Source organism: Psammomys obesus, unplaced genomic scaffold, assembly GCF_907164565.1.
Source record: "Psammomys obesus unplaced genomic scaffold, mPsaObe1.curated_primary_1811, whole genome shotgun sequence".
Lineage (NCBI taxonomy): Eukaryota > Metazoa > Chordata > Mammalia > Rodentia > Muridae > Psammomys > Psammomys obesus.
This window is the reverse complement of record NW_026596051.1, coordinates 14,484,920-14,499,349: the sequence shown is the minus strand read 5'-3', so window position 1 is coordinate 14,499,349 and position 14,430 is coordinate 14,484,920. Positions and strand designations below refer to the sequence as shown.

Here is a 14,430-nt window from a genome sequence, read left to right as displayed (position 1 = left end):
AAGGCCAGTGGGGTCATGAGTTATGGCTTAGAGCCTGAGATGCTAGTCCTGAAGCCCCTGCTTTACTGTCAGGCTGTCGTCAAACCCAGTATGAAGATGATGACAACCTGGAGTTAATCCTCCTGCCTCTACTTAAGTGCTGGGATCACAGGCATGCACCGTCATGCCTGGTTCTTATCGTGCTGAATATGGAACCCGGGGCCTTGTGCATACTAGCTAAGCACTCTACCAAATGACCTACACCCGCAGCCCCTATCAATGCTTTCACTGTTCCAAAGCGCGTACACGTGGGTGCACATACAGATACACCTTTCAATAACTGAGATATATACACATCTGACTTCTTTCAAAGCTCGTCCACATTGTAGTGGGAATGGCTACTTCATTGCTGTGTGTAAACACAAGCATGCATCCACTGTATGGGCACAGACATTTTTCCCCTTTGCCCACAACCCAGGTCATATGTCCCCCAAGCCCAGGGCTTTTTTAGGTGGCCTCAGTGCTAGCCACATGGCCTTAGAGTCTTAGAAGCTGTTATTACTAGTGTCTCTGCTTCATCTTACATATGACAATGTTGTGCAGGTTCATGACTGCACAGGTAAGCATCTGAGGTGCTACCAAACCAGCAAAAGGCTCAAAGGGCAGGTTGAAGGCTGGGACAATCGCCCAGAACCAGAGTGCTGGCAATCAGGGAGGAGGAGGAGGAGGAAAAAGGTGAAGACAATGAGCCGTTGACCAAATGATGTGCCCACTCAAGGCTCCTGAATGAAGTGGAGCTGCCAGGACCCTGTCTTGCACCTAGGGGTTGTTTGCGGAGAGATGGGCTCACAGAACCACTCCTTAATGTCTGTAGTAACAGTTGCTTGGAGAGTAATAACACACCGGGTGTGTAGCTCACTGGGAGAGTGCCTCCCTAACATGCATAAGGCCCTGGACTCCATCACATAACATGAGAGACACAGTGACACATGCCTGTGATCCCACCAGTAGGGTCAGGCGTTCAGGGTCATCCTCAGCTATCCACTGAGTTTGAGACTCTCAAAAAGAAAAAGTAATAATGTTATTAACTGGGAAAGTTCAAAAGAGGACCAGCCACCACATACCTGGCTGGCCCATGTCTTATGTACTCACTATATACCTAACCTGTGCCACTAGCCCATTCACATAACAGCAACTTCTGGGTAGCCCTCAATTTTCACATGAGTGAACTGAGGCCTGGAGAGCTGAAGAGACTTATCCAAGTCACACGGCTAGCCCTCAAAACCTTGGTCTGTATGATGCTCTGCACCTAGCTCTGGGTATGAAACCTGCCTTCGCTAGGTCCCTGCCCTACCTGGTGATAATCGGGCCTTCCCAGGAGTGCAGCCAGGAAGGCCCGACACTACTAACCTGCAGTGTACTCCCAGTCAGACAAGGTGGGCCACAGGTTCTCTCCCCCTCCAGTGTTCTCACAGGCACAGCTGACAGCCTCGCGGGGAAATCTGCCCTGCTGGGTGTTGTAGACCCCTCCGGCAATTCAGTCCTCACCCCCACTCTTAAGCCTCCTCCCTGTGGCCGTCTTTGTTTTATTTTGCACCCTTAGGGACAGACTGCCATCCTAGACATGACTTTAGAGCCCCCTAGTGGCCAGATGGGGCAGCGCTCTAGAGCGCCTCCCCTGCGGATGCTCTTGGCTCAGCTAGGTGAGCTCTTCGCTCACTGTGTGGCTGGGCCAACTGGAAGCAACTGCTCAAGCAAGACTCACAGAGCCAGACCTGCTTTAGGGGAGCGATGGCCCCGAACTGGCGGGGTGGAAGGCTAGCACACACAGGCAGCCTTGTCACGTGTTGTTCCAGGACACACCAGTTCCAGGATTTCCACTTACCAAAGCCCCTATATGGGGGGAACATCTGACATTTTCGTGAGAGAAAATGGGGTCCTCCTTAGGTGAGACTGGCCTTAAGAGCTATCCACCTGACTCAACCTCCCCTGTTGTAAATTTAAATGGTGAGTGTTGGGCTATATAATGTTATTTATTATTTGTCCTGTGATTATCATGGCGGCATTATTTAACCCAGTGTCATAAATAATAAGGCACAGACATCTGTTAGATTTTATAGTTGCCTTATTTACCTTGGCTGGGCAGATATTTCACCTATGCTGTCTCTATAACCTCACCATCTACCTCCCAGCCCCCATCTGGTGCAATCTGCCTTAGCTACCTTCCAACCATAATCTTATGAACACCTGCTTATAGTTGATGTTTTTTCCATCTATGCCATCCTCGGAACCCTTCCTCCTGCCCCACATGGTTTCTTTCCCACACTAACCCATCATGGCATCCTCCTTCCTGCTCTCTTTCTGTCCATCTTTTTTCTGAGATTCTCTTGAACCCAGAGCCGGGGAACCCTAGTCACACCTAACCCATTCTGCCCCACCCAGGTTTTAGGCCTTCAATCAGCCAATCAGGTATAATGTCTTAGGCATCTTTACACAACAAGGATTGGTTTATCCAGGCAGTAAGCAGATCTTGAGGGCCAGTAGTTAGCATCAAAACAGGCATCAGACCAATCCCCAACACTCCCCATTAGCTGGAGCTGAATGTATGTGTGTACTCAACTAGGGGCTTTATGTAGGGTTAGAGGCTTTTCATGTTTATCTTAAAGAGGTCTCCCTTCCCTCAGGCTAGACTTGAGCACACTGTAACCCTGAACCCCTCACCCTCCTGTTTCTACCTCCTAAATGCCAGGATAATGGGTATGTACCTCCATACCTAGCTCCCTTTCATTTTGTTTGGCCCAAGAATCAGCATACCTAGCCCAGTGCCATGGCACAGGCCAGTAATCCCAGCACTTGGGGAGGTAGAGGCAAATGGATCTCTGTGAATTCAAGGCCAGCCTGGTCTACAAAGCAGGTCCAGGACAGCCAAAGCTACACAGAGAACCCCTGTCTTGAATAAAAAGTGAGGGGGGGGGGGAGGCTGGAGAGATGGCTCAGGTTAAGTGCACTGGCTGTTCTTCCAAAGGTCCTGAGTTCAATTTCCAGCAACCACAAGTGGCTCAGTGAGATCTGGTGCCCTCTTCTGGCCTGCTGTCTCACATGCAGGCTGAATAATGTATAAAGAAACAAAGAACCAGCGTACTTGCTGTAGCTTTTTTGTAGTTGGCACCTGCTTGGGCAAGATCGCTCGTCCAAGCTGGGCGTGATGGCACAGGCCTGTAATCCCAGCACTTGGGGAGGCAGAGGCAGGCAGAACTCTGTGAGTTCAAGGCCAGCCTGGTGTACAAAGCGAGTTCAGGACAACCAAGGCTAAACAGAGAAACCCTGTCTCGAAAAACAAACAGAAATTCTCTCATCCTCTTTGCCACTTCTGGGCTTCCCTCTCTCTGTGTCTCCCAGGAGTTCCCCCTTCCCCTTTATCCCTTTCTCTCTATCTCCTCCTCCTCCTCCCTTCTACAATAAATCTTATACCATAGAAAAACAAAACAAAACAGTCTACCAGGGATGCCATCTGGTGCTGACATCTGCAACTTTAGCACTTGGGAGGCAAAGTCAGGCTGATTGCAGTGGATTCAAGAACAGTCTGGGGCCTGCTCCTTCAGTCTCTCTCGTTCCGGTGGAGGAGTCTGGAGACAACTTTCAGAAGTGGCACCTCAAAAGGGGAAGGAAAAGAAGGAAGAACAAGTCATCAGTTTTGGACCCCCAGTGCTGAAGGAGAGGATGTATTTTATGTCTGCTATATCATTTCATCCTTCACTGATCCCTATGTCCATGTTACCGATCTTTCTGACAGGGAAACCAGCTGCTGAGTGACTGGTGGGATGGAGGTAAAGGCCTACTGAGATGAGTCCTCTCCATTTGCAGCCATGTTGGCTGCCCAGGATGTGGGCCAGAGGTGCAAGGAGCTGGGCATCACTGCCCTGCACATCAAACTCCATGACACAGGAGGAAACAGGACAGAGACCCCTGGCCCTGGAGCCCAGTCAGCCCTCAGAGCTTTTGCTTGCTCAGGGATGGAGATAGGGCAGATTGAGGATGTCACCCCATCCCCTCTGACAGCACTCGAAGGAAGGGAGGTGGTTGTGATTTCCATCTGTGAACAAGACTTCTCAAGTTATTTTCTGTTAATAAATTGCTTTGTGTAAGCTAAAACAAAACAAACAATAAACCAATCTCGTCTAGGTAGCAAGTTCCAGGTAAACCAGGGCCATATACAGAGACCCTGTCTCAAAAAAACTAAAACTAAACAAACAGAAGTCCACTGGAAGCAGAAAAGGGAGGCTGCGGAGATGGCTCAGTTCCCAAAGCACCTGCTGTGCAAGTGGTAAGGACTGGATCGGATCCCCAGGATACACATAAAAAACAAAACAAAACCAACCTGGGCATGGTGACAAGTCTGAAACCCTGTGCTTCGGAGGAAGTAGAATTCCAGTGTAGCCTAATTGTTAGCTCCAGGTAGTCTGTCATGTAGAATTCCAAGCTTGAACTTGGGTTGTCAGGCAAGGCAACAAGGCTTTACCCACTGACCCATCTTGCCAGCCCTATTGTTTTTTTTCATATTTGCAGTTCTGCGGATTGAACCCTGGGCGTCAGATAAGCTGGGCAAGGGTTCTCCCACTGAGCTGCAGTCACCCAGCCCTTCCATGCTTTGAGCTCTGTATGACTTATGATAAGGAATACAATGTAAATGTATGGAAATCGTGGTTAGGCTACATTGTTAAGGGAGTAATGAATGGAGAAGAGTTCATGTGTGTTTCATACAGACTCATTTTTGTTCTGATATGCATTCTTCATGCGTGGGTGGTTGAGCCCATGGACAGATAATCCATGCATGTACCTGAGGCATGTAGGAATGTAAATCCTGGCTGTGCCACTTAATTTTTTGTTTGTTTGTTTGTTTTTTGTTTTGTTTGTTTTGAGACAGGCTAACACTTAGGGCTTTTTTTTTTTTTTTTTTTTTAAACAAATGTGACAAGCTAGAGTCATCTGGGAAAAGGAAACCTCAGTTGAGAAATGTCTCCAGCTGGGCATGATGGCACACGCCTATAATCCCAGCATTCGGGAAGGCAGAGGCAGGCGGATCTCTGTGAGTTCCAGCAAGTCCAGGACAGTCAAGGCTACACAGAGAAACCCTGTCTGGAAAAGAGAGAGAAAGAGAGAGAGAGAGAGAGAGAGAGAGAGAGAGTGTGTGTGTGTGTGTGTGTGTGTGTGTGTGTGTGTGTGTGTGTGTTTACTACACTGGCTTGCAGGCAAGTCTCTGGCATTGTCTTGATTGATGATTGATGTGCAAGGGCCCAGCTAACTGTAGGTAGTGCCACCCCTGGGCAGATAGTCCTGGGGTATAAGGAAGCAGGCCGAGTGAGTCAGGAAGCAGCATTTCTCTGTGGTCTCTGCTTCAGTTCCTGCCTCCAGGTTCTTGACTTGAAGACCTGCTCTGATTTCCTTCACAGTGGACTGTAAGCTGTAAGTTGAAATAAACCCTTTTCTCTCCAAGTCGATTTCAGTCATGATCTTTATCACAGCAATCGAAATGGGGCTGGATAGATGGCTCAGCAGTTAAGAACATTGGCTGCTTTTCCAGAGGACTGAGGTTCAATTCCCAGCACCCACATGGCAGCTCACAACTGTCGGTAACTCCACTTCCAGGGCATTTAACACTCTTACACAGAGTGTTATACATAGAGGCAAAACATTAATGCACATAAAATAAAGAAAAATCATTTCAAAAAGCTATCTGGTGGTAATTTGAAAAAATTTCAATTAATAAATTGAATGTGCACTTAGTAAAATTCCAGAATAACCTCTACTCCAGGGCCTGGAGGTGTGGCGCAGTGGTACGGTGCTTGACTACAGTGTTCAAGGTCCTCGGTTCAATCCCAGCAGTATAAAAACAAACGAGCAAATGTAAGGAGAACCATACGGGTAGATTCACGTAAAAAAACAAAACAAAACAAAACAAAAAAAAAAACATACACAGAAGGGGGCTAGGGGGATGACTCAGACGATAAGAGCATTGCCTGCTCTTCCAGAGGACCTGGGTTTGATTCTCAGGACCCATATGGAGGCTAATAACCACAGTAACTCCAGTGCCCCAAGATTTTGGCTTCCCAGGACAATGCATGCAAGTGACACACAGACACACATGCAGGCAAAATACCCATGCACATAAAACAAATAAGTATTTTAAAGTATGAAAATAAAAAATATAGCTATACAAGAAACCCGGCCTGGTAAATGTAACCTGCTTCGTCATAGGTGCTTGCTAGTTAACAGTGTCGATGAAGGTTGTCCCCGACCCTTCAAGGCTCTGGAGGGAGCTGCTGAGATATCCTGCCAGGCCGGTTCCTGATCCGGTCTTCAGAAGTCTGTAAATGCCAGAATTGTGGGGGTCTGTTTGTTTGTTTGGGGTTTTGTTTTTGGTTTGTTTTCGAGGGAGGAGATCATGACTTTTGTTAATTTCTTTTATTTAAAGCACTCAAAAGTTTTAAAGGTTTCTTTTCTTTTTTTTCTTAGTGGTGTGTGTGTGTGTGTGTGTGTGTGTGTGTGTGTGTGTGTTTGTGTGTGTGTGAATGCTGGTGCTTGCAGAGGCCAGAAGCGTAGGATCCTCTGGAGCTGGAGTTATAGGAAGCTGCGAGCCATGTCATGTGGGTGGTAGAAATTGAATTCTGGTCCCCTGGAAGAGCAGTAAATGCTCTTAGCCACCGAGCTATCTCTCTAGTCCATGCTTTTTTGTTTAGTTGAGTGTGTGGGGCTGGAGGAGAACCATGGAGTGCATGTGGAGGTCAAAGGGCAAGTTCTGAGTGGCAAGTCATTCTTGCCTTCCACTTGGCTGAGACCGGCCTGTCTTATTTCTGAGGCTGAGCCATACACGTGAGTTTAGAACTGCTCAAGTACACTTGGCCGTAGGATGGCATCGTGCATCAGCACATCTGCTTCTCTGCGGGTTCTGGTGATTAAACTCAAGTAGTCAGGCGAGCGACACAGGCAATCTTACCCTCCGAGCCGTCTCCTCATCATTAGGTTCTTGAAGGACACACGCACCCACACACACACCGTCTATTTCTCTACCCTTTGAATGTGGCTGGAGCCTTGGGCTAGAATAATTCTCATAAGTGAGAATTATTATTATTATATAATATATAAATATATAAAATATTATATGGCTCAGTGGACTTTTTTTGTTTGTTGCTTTTTCTGAGACACAGTCTCCCTGTGTAGTCGTGGCTATCCTGGAGCTCTCTATATAAACCAGGATGTTTGTCCTTGAATTCACTGAAATCAGTTTGCCTCTGCTTCCTGAGTTCTGGGATTAAATGCAGGCACCACTATACCCAACTCTAAAAAGATAAATTGCTAGGTTGTGGAGATAGGTCAGTTGGCAGAGTGCCTGCTTCCCAAGAATTAGGACCTGAATTAGGATCTCCAGTCCCTACGTAAAAGCCAGAGTTCAAAGCCCATTTCTATAGCCATCTCCCACCCCACCCTGTACTGTAGGGCAGAGATAAGCAGATCTCTTGAACTCGTTGGCTCGTCAGCTTTGTCAGTCAGCTAGCTCCAGGTTCAGTAAGAGACCCTTTCTCAAAACAAACAAACAGACAAACAAAAATAAATAAAAGGTGGAGAGTCAGGGAGTAAGACACCTGATGTTGACCTCTGGCTGTCACATGCACGAGAACACGTGTGCCCCAGGACTGGTGATACACCCTTTAATCCCAGGACAGAGGAGGTGGAGAAGCAGGTAGATCTCTGTGAGCTGGAGGCCAGTCTGGTCTACGGAGCCAGAGATGTTATATAGTAAGACTCTGTTTCAAAGAAAACAACAACAAAAGAATACATGCATGTGGACACCCGCCCTTACATGTGCACATACCCACAAGAACATGTACGTGCAGACACACATAGACACAGACACACAAACACACATAGACACAGGCACACATAGACACACCCACACACATGAACACAATAGATTGTCGAGGGGGACCCAAGGCTATTTTATAGGAGCCTTCTAAAAGCAGAGATTTTTGTCCAGTTGATAGCAGAAGTGAGAGAATTGGGGTTTGATGTGAAGGTATGGTCTCCATTGTTGAACAGAAAGGCCACGGGGTAGGCCCTGGGCACAGCCTCAGACTAATCTTCTACTGACAACTGGAGACAGTGGCAACCTCGGGCTTTCGACCAAAAGAAAATGGATTATACCACAACTGATGAGCCTGGAAAGGAGCTGGGAACAGACACCTTGCCTCCAGCCCAAGCCAGATTCCAGTAAAGAACATAGGCTGTGTTGAACATCCGCCTCCAGAACTGTGAACTAATGAACAGATGTTGTTCGAAGCTGCTAAATAGGTGGCAATTTGTTAGCCAGCAATAGAAAACAAATATAGATTTGCTATGAGGTCGCTAACTCTTTAAACCCCATGGGAGAGGTACTCGGCTTTGCACTTTCCAACGAAGGGGCTCAGAGGAGTTTAACAGCCTTCAAAGGATATGACATTATGAGTGAGCTCTGAAGTAGACCCGGGGGCTCCCAGGCTGAGCCTCCTTGGCCTTCCAGTCCCATTAGGCTTTTCCTGAAGGTTAAAGGTAACAAGGAGCACCTGGCATGCAAACAAAGTGGAGTGTGTCCTGTTCGTTCCCCCTGACTGAGAGGACCTGCTCCAAACCATTGCTTCCATCTTCTGGGCGCTAAAAATGTCCGTTGCAAGGCTAGGGCCACTGCCATGGAAACGCTGTCAACGGAAGACAACAACTTCATTTTTAAGTGGTTTGGAGGGAGGGGGCTTGCCCTCAGTTGTGATCTCATAGGATAGGATCAGATGACTTGACATTTTATAGGTTTACCTGGGACCACCGGGAAGTTCTAGAGGACCTCATAGCAATGAACACACCTAGCACTCAGCCTGGATTTCTACCACCATGCTCAATGAAAGACATTTGGAAAGCTGACTGATGATGATAGTGAGCAGGGATGTACGAGACTAGCCTCGGCTAGAGCACGAGACAAGGGCATCTTGAGTCACCTACAGTGTTTTGAGCACCACTAAATAAATAACTAAAACTTGCTCGACTTGGCAATGCACACTTGCAATTCCAGTGCTTGGGAGAATTCAGTTTGAGGCTATCCTGGGCTACACAGCCAGACTGTCTCAAAAGTAAATAATGTTGTGCCAGGGTCGGGGAGTTGTGGGGTGGTGGTGTGTACATGTTTATTAATTTCAGTCCTCAGGAGGCAGAGGCAGTCAGATCTCAGTGAGTTCAAGGCCAGCCTGGTCTACAAAGTGAGTTCCAGGCCAGCCAGGGCTACACAGAGAAACCTGATCTCAATAAACAAATAGATGAACAAACAAATAATATTAGGAGTTTATTGGAAGAAGCCGACCTAAAAGACCTCTACAATTGCGACACCTGAGGTAAATAATGATAAAGATGAACTAAATAAATGATAATAAATAATATATATGTGAATATTATCCAGCTGTAAAAAGAAGGCCTGGGTTGGTGGGATGGCTCAACAGATAGAGGTTGCTTGCCGTCAAGCCTGCAGTTTGGATTTGGTCCCTTGGGATGCGCATAACAAAGGAGAGAAGTGACTCCTCTGTCTTCTATATAAACCTGTGTGCGTGCACACACTCACTCACTCACTCACAAGAGGTCTGGGAGTTAGCTTGGAGGTCGAGTGTTTACCCAGGTTACCCAGGGCCCTGGGTTCCATCACAGCACTGCAGAACAAAAAAGAATCTGACACAGGCTACATCTTGTATGGACTTTGAAAATATTATTTGTGGTAAGAAAAATCACATAGATATAAAAGGACAGCTATTATTGGATGTCTTACTCAGGTTACCCTGTCTGAGATGAAACACTATGACCCAAAGCAACTTAGCGAGGACGGGGTGTATTTGGCTTAATGTCCACTGAGGGAAGCCAAGTCAGGAATTCAAATGAGGCAGGAACCTAGAGGCAGGAGCTGAGGCTAAGAAGGAGTGGCTTGCTGGCTTGCTTTCCTATAGCATCCAGAACCACCAGCCCACAACCACTAGTTAAGAAAATGCCCTGCAGGCTTGCCTACAGCCCCATCTTACGGCGGCATCTTCTCAACTAAGGTTCCCTCCTCTCAGACGACTCCAGATCATGTCAAGTTGACATACAACTTGCTGGCACACTGGGTTAGCTTTATCTGATATGCCTGGAATGGCCAAATGCAAGGAGAAGGAAAACTAGAATAACGGCTCCCAGGGACTGAAGAGAGAAGGCAATGGGCGCTGGTGGTCAGTGAGCACATCATTTCAGGTTGAAATGGGAAAGCCTGGCTCTGCAGGTAGGTGGATACAAGTAAGGGCTGCACAGTGATGGGCAAGAGCTCCAGTATGGAGCAGGAGTGATTTCTATGGTGTCAGAGCTCATTGCTCTGCTCTTTGTGCCTGCTTTAGTTTTGTTGTTGTTGTTTTCTGGAGATTGAGTCCAAGGCCTTACACATGGTAGAGAGGTTCTTTGCAGTTTTTGAGACACAGGGTCCTCCTAAATAGCTCAGGCTGGACTTGAGTCCTATATGTAGTGCAGACTGGTTTCGTCTGCCTTCTGAAAATGTAGCTGTGTACCATTCACACCTTTAGAAACTGCAGCCACTACTCTTAGTACTGCTAGCTGTGTCTTAAGAACTTTACCTATCTAAAAAAATATCTAGATTTTCTTAAGGTCTTTATAAAACAGGGTTTTAGGCCCATTTTTCAGATAGGACGTTGAGGCTCAAAGAGATCAAATTATGTGCTCATGGACACAGCAAGTGGCTGAGCTAATTGATGCAAACCGCAGACCCCATTTAACAGAAGCATCAAGATAACAGGCATTTTACATACATGCTGAGACTTAATCTCTGTATCTCTATTAGCAATCTTGCAAAGAGATACAGTGCTCCAATTTCTTGGTTGAGGACAGATGTCCAACTACTGGGGATTGAAATAAGGGTTTTGAGCAAGCTAGGCAAGCGCTCTTCCATTGAGCTCTATGTTCCCAGAACTAGCCTGGGCCTTTTCAATTATGGAGACTGGCCCAGCCAGTTTGGAGCAAGCAGAGAACTCTGAAAGGCCGCTTGTGGCAGCAGAGCTTGGAGAACTGGGCAGAATTTTGCTACTGTGAACACCAATAATGATGTAGTGATGGCATTGGCAGTGGGGAGAGAGTGGGGGAGGTTGGGGGCCCGGAAGCCTCCAGGCCCCTCTGCTCCGCCAGCCCTGTCCCACACAGTGAGGGAGAGAAGGACATGAAGTTGCCCACCTTCTGCCGTGCTGTCACTGGGGCTGTGAACATAGCCGTCACTTCGTGGCCGCTTGTGGGGATTTAAAGGACTGAAAGCAACAAGGAGCAGCAAGCAGATATGGGGATCGAGAGCTCATAACCATAAAGGAAGAAAAGTCTAGAAACTTGGACTAGAAGAGTTTTTGCAGGGCCTGTGCCAAGATTACATTTGGAGGAAGGGCTGGCAGCTAATGGAACTTGTGGACCCTCTAGTGGACATAGAAGCAAAGAACACTGTTTAATTTGTCCGAATTAAGTCTATCTTGCTGTCTTCCGGGAATTTTGATAGTAGGACCCAAAATCCCTGGAGGCCCAAGGTCTCCATACTGAAATATGATATTTGCATACATGTATCCTCCTGTGTACTCTAAGACACTGTTCACTGGTGTACGTAAAATGTGACCCGGCGTAGATGCCACATAAATAGCTGTTATGCTGGGGGCTGGGGACATGGCTAGTTAAAGTGCAGGCCTTTGCCTCATCGTCTGATTACACTCACTCAGCGAGGACCTCCCGATGCCTAGCCAGACCCCTTTCGCAGGACTTCCCTTGCAAGCTTCCCCCCTCTGTAACGTTTTTCCTCCTTGGAGTCCCCTTGCCCACCATCTCAGTCTACCAAGAAACCACATTCTCATTCAGAAAATGTTTGCCTAGCCCTGGAGGCCATTCCTTAGGAGGCCTATGACCGCTGTCTCCTTGGAAACTTTGGTTTTGAGACCAAGTGCCCTTATGTGATCCAGGCTGGTTTGTAGCTGACCCTCCGGCCTCTGCCTGCCAAATTGCCAGGATTACGGGTGGGCCGCACCACACCCACATTCCTTGGATCTTTTAAACTCTGCCTTTAATATTTGTCACTCAAACATGAACTCTTCCAGCGGGGTGCTCTTACAGCGTCTGAAAAAAATTGTTGTTGAATAATTTTTCTCTTTATATTTCACATTCCCAGTGAAAATTTGTTTTCTATATAATTGACAACTGCCAACATTTCCCATGAGAAATGTTCCTCCAGACAGCTGAGCGGGCAGCATGATATGTTCATATACATCTTTTTCCTAGATGTGTAGATTTCTAGCCAGCAGAACTGTGAGAAAATAAATTTATATTGCTGAAGCAAAAAAGGTTTTTTCCCCTTTTAGTTAAAAAAAAAAAAAGGGATTTAAAAATGGAATAAATTCTGTGACTGAGGTAAAGATTATTAGATTTTGGATATAGCATAAGGAGACAAAAGGGAGGCTGCTTTTGCCAGATGAGACCATGTTTATTAGTGCACAGCAGTGAGGGGCAGGGTCTCCCTCCAGAGCTGAGACCCTTTCCAGGGATGGCGGGAGGTGTTGGAGGAGAAAGTTGGTGCGATTGTGGCAGCTGTGTGCAGGTCTGTGGTCTCTTTCCAGGAACTGTCTGCTTCAAGTGACACACAGAATCTTGGGAAACAGGCTGTCTCTTCAACATCTCTTCTCTGGGCTGAGCAAGGTCCGCTGTAATCTTAGACAAATCCTGTTTTTAAAACCAAGGTACTCTATCAAAGATATTTTACCAATGACAATTTCCTGGTGTTAAAGTTATCTTACACACATATATAAAATGTCACCATTGAGGGAAGCTGGGTGAAGGGTACATGATTTGTTTGTTGTTTTGTTTTTTGAGACAGGGTCTAACTTTGTAATGTTTGACTGGCCTGGAACTTTCTATGTAGACCAGGCTGGCCTGGAACTCAGGGATCCAGCTGGGATTAAAGGTGTGTGCCACCACTGCCTGGCAAGATTTACTTATTTATTTATTTTTATGTTATGTTCATATGTATGTGTACCATGTGCATGCATGGTGCCCGTGGGGGTCAGAAGAGCATTTAGACCCTCTGGGACTGGAGTTACAGAGGCTGTGAGCTGCGATACGGGTGCTGGGAATCAAACCCAGGCCATCTGGCAGAGCAGCCAGTGTTCTTACCTGCTGAGCCATCTCTCCAGCCTAGCATATGGGAGTCTATTTTGCCTTTTTTTTTTTTTTTTTTTTTTTTTTTTTTACAATTTGCTGTAACTCTACAGTTATTACAAAGCTTTAAAGAATGTAAAAATGGCCGGGTGTGGTCGCGCGCACACCATTAATCCCAGTGCTGGAAGACAGAGGCAGGCTGGATCTTTCCTTGGTTTTCTCAGAGAGTTCCAGGTCAGCCAAGGTGACAGCAATTCCGTTGTTACTAACATATTTCTTTTTCTCTGCAATGCAGATATTGTTAGTTTAATAAAAATGTTAGAATACAGGTTTTATAATGTGTTAAGGAGATAAATACAAGTTACCTATGAGAAAGAGAAAATTAATAGGACCAAAGTCAGGAATGAAATGGCTGTAGCAATTGAGGCCCTGGCCAAAGCGACACATTATAGGCCATAGCTCACTCCGAAGTACCCCTTGGATGAAAAGTCTAGGGAGTAGCTCATGTTTTCCTCCTAGAACAATGAATTCTCCAAGGACTAAAGTAAAAGCCTAGCTTCAGCCTAGCAGGCAAGCACAGTCTGGCGGCGCATCAGATTTACGGCTCCGGTTTTGGCGTTCCCATTTACCAGGCTGATGATCTGGGCCTCAGTCTCCCTATCTGTAACTCAGAAAGAGATGGACTTTAAAGTCTTCCAAGACCCTTTCGACTCCACGGTACCTGAGGAAGCCCGGCGAGGAAGACTAAGCCAGGACTGCACAGAGCGACACAGCCCCGCGGGCCGCCCAGGCCCCTCCCTTCTCACACAGGCCCGCCCAGCCGAGGCCCCGCCCCTCGCGCACAAGCCCCGCCCTACAGCTCCCCGGCCCCGCCCTCCCGGGTTACACCCTTGACCCCGCCCCCGGGGTGTGCGTCCACCGGAAGTTCCGCGCTCGGGCAGCTCACTTCCGCTCGGCAGGTGACAGCCGTGGGGCTCGGAGCGGCCGGGTGCAGCGACGCACCGGCGGAGAGGGAGGCCGAAGCTGCGGATATTTTGCTCCTGAAGCGAGCCGCGCCGTGGCACCCGGCGCCGTTTGGACTTGCGGGTGAGGAAAAAGGCAGTCCGGCGAGACAGGAGAAGAACTGAAGGGGTCCGAGGTGAGGGGTCTGCGAGGTCAGAGGTCATGGAGAGGACGCTACGCTGGAGGGGTGCGAGCCGCGTGCGGGCGAAGGTGAAAGGGCTGCGC

General features: G+C 47.5%; 1 protein-coding gene and 1 pseudogene across 4 annotated transcripts in view; both read left to right on the top strand.

Annotated features, from left to right (window-relative positions):
- Positions 1 to 14,430, top strand: part of Ap1b1 (adaptor related protein complex 1 subunit beta 1) — a 79,975-nt gene that overhangs the window by 18,453 nt on the left and 47,092 nt on the right. For 2 of the 4 annotated variants that reach the window (XM_055624258.1, XM_055624255.1), the window contains exon 1: positions 14,141 to 14,341. The exons of 1 other annotated variant lie outside the window; for it this stretch is intronic. The gene's annotated coding sequence lies outside the window, so the exon portion shown is untranslated. Of the gene's footprint in view, positions 1 to 14,140; positions 14,342 to 14,430 lie in introns of those variants that run through there. One more of the 4 variants, XM_055624256.1, reaches the window with a different exon arrangement.
- LOC129688973 (40S ribosomal protein S14-like) lies at positions 1,604 to 4,078 on the top strand (annotated as a pseudogene).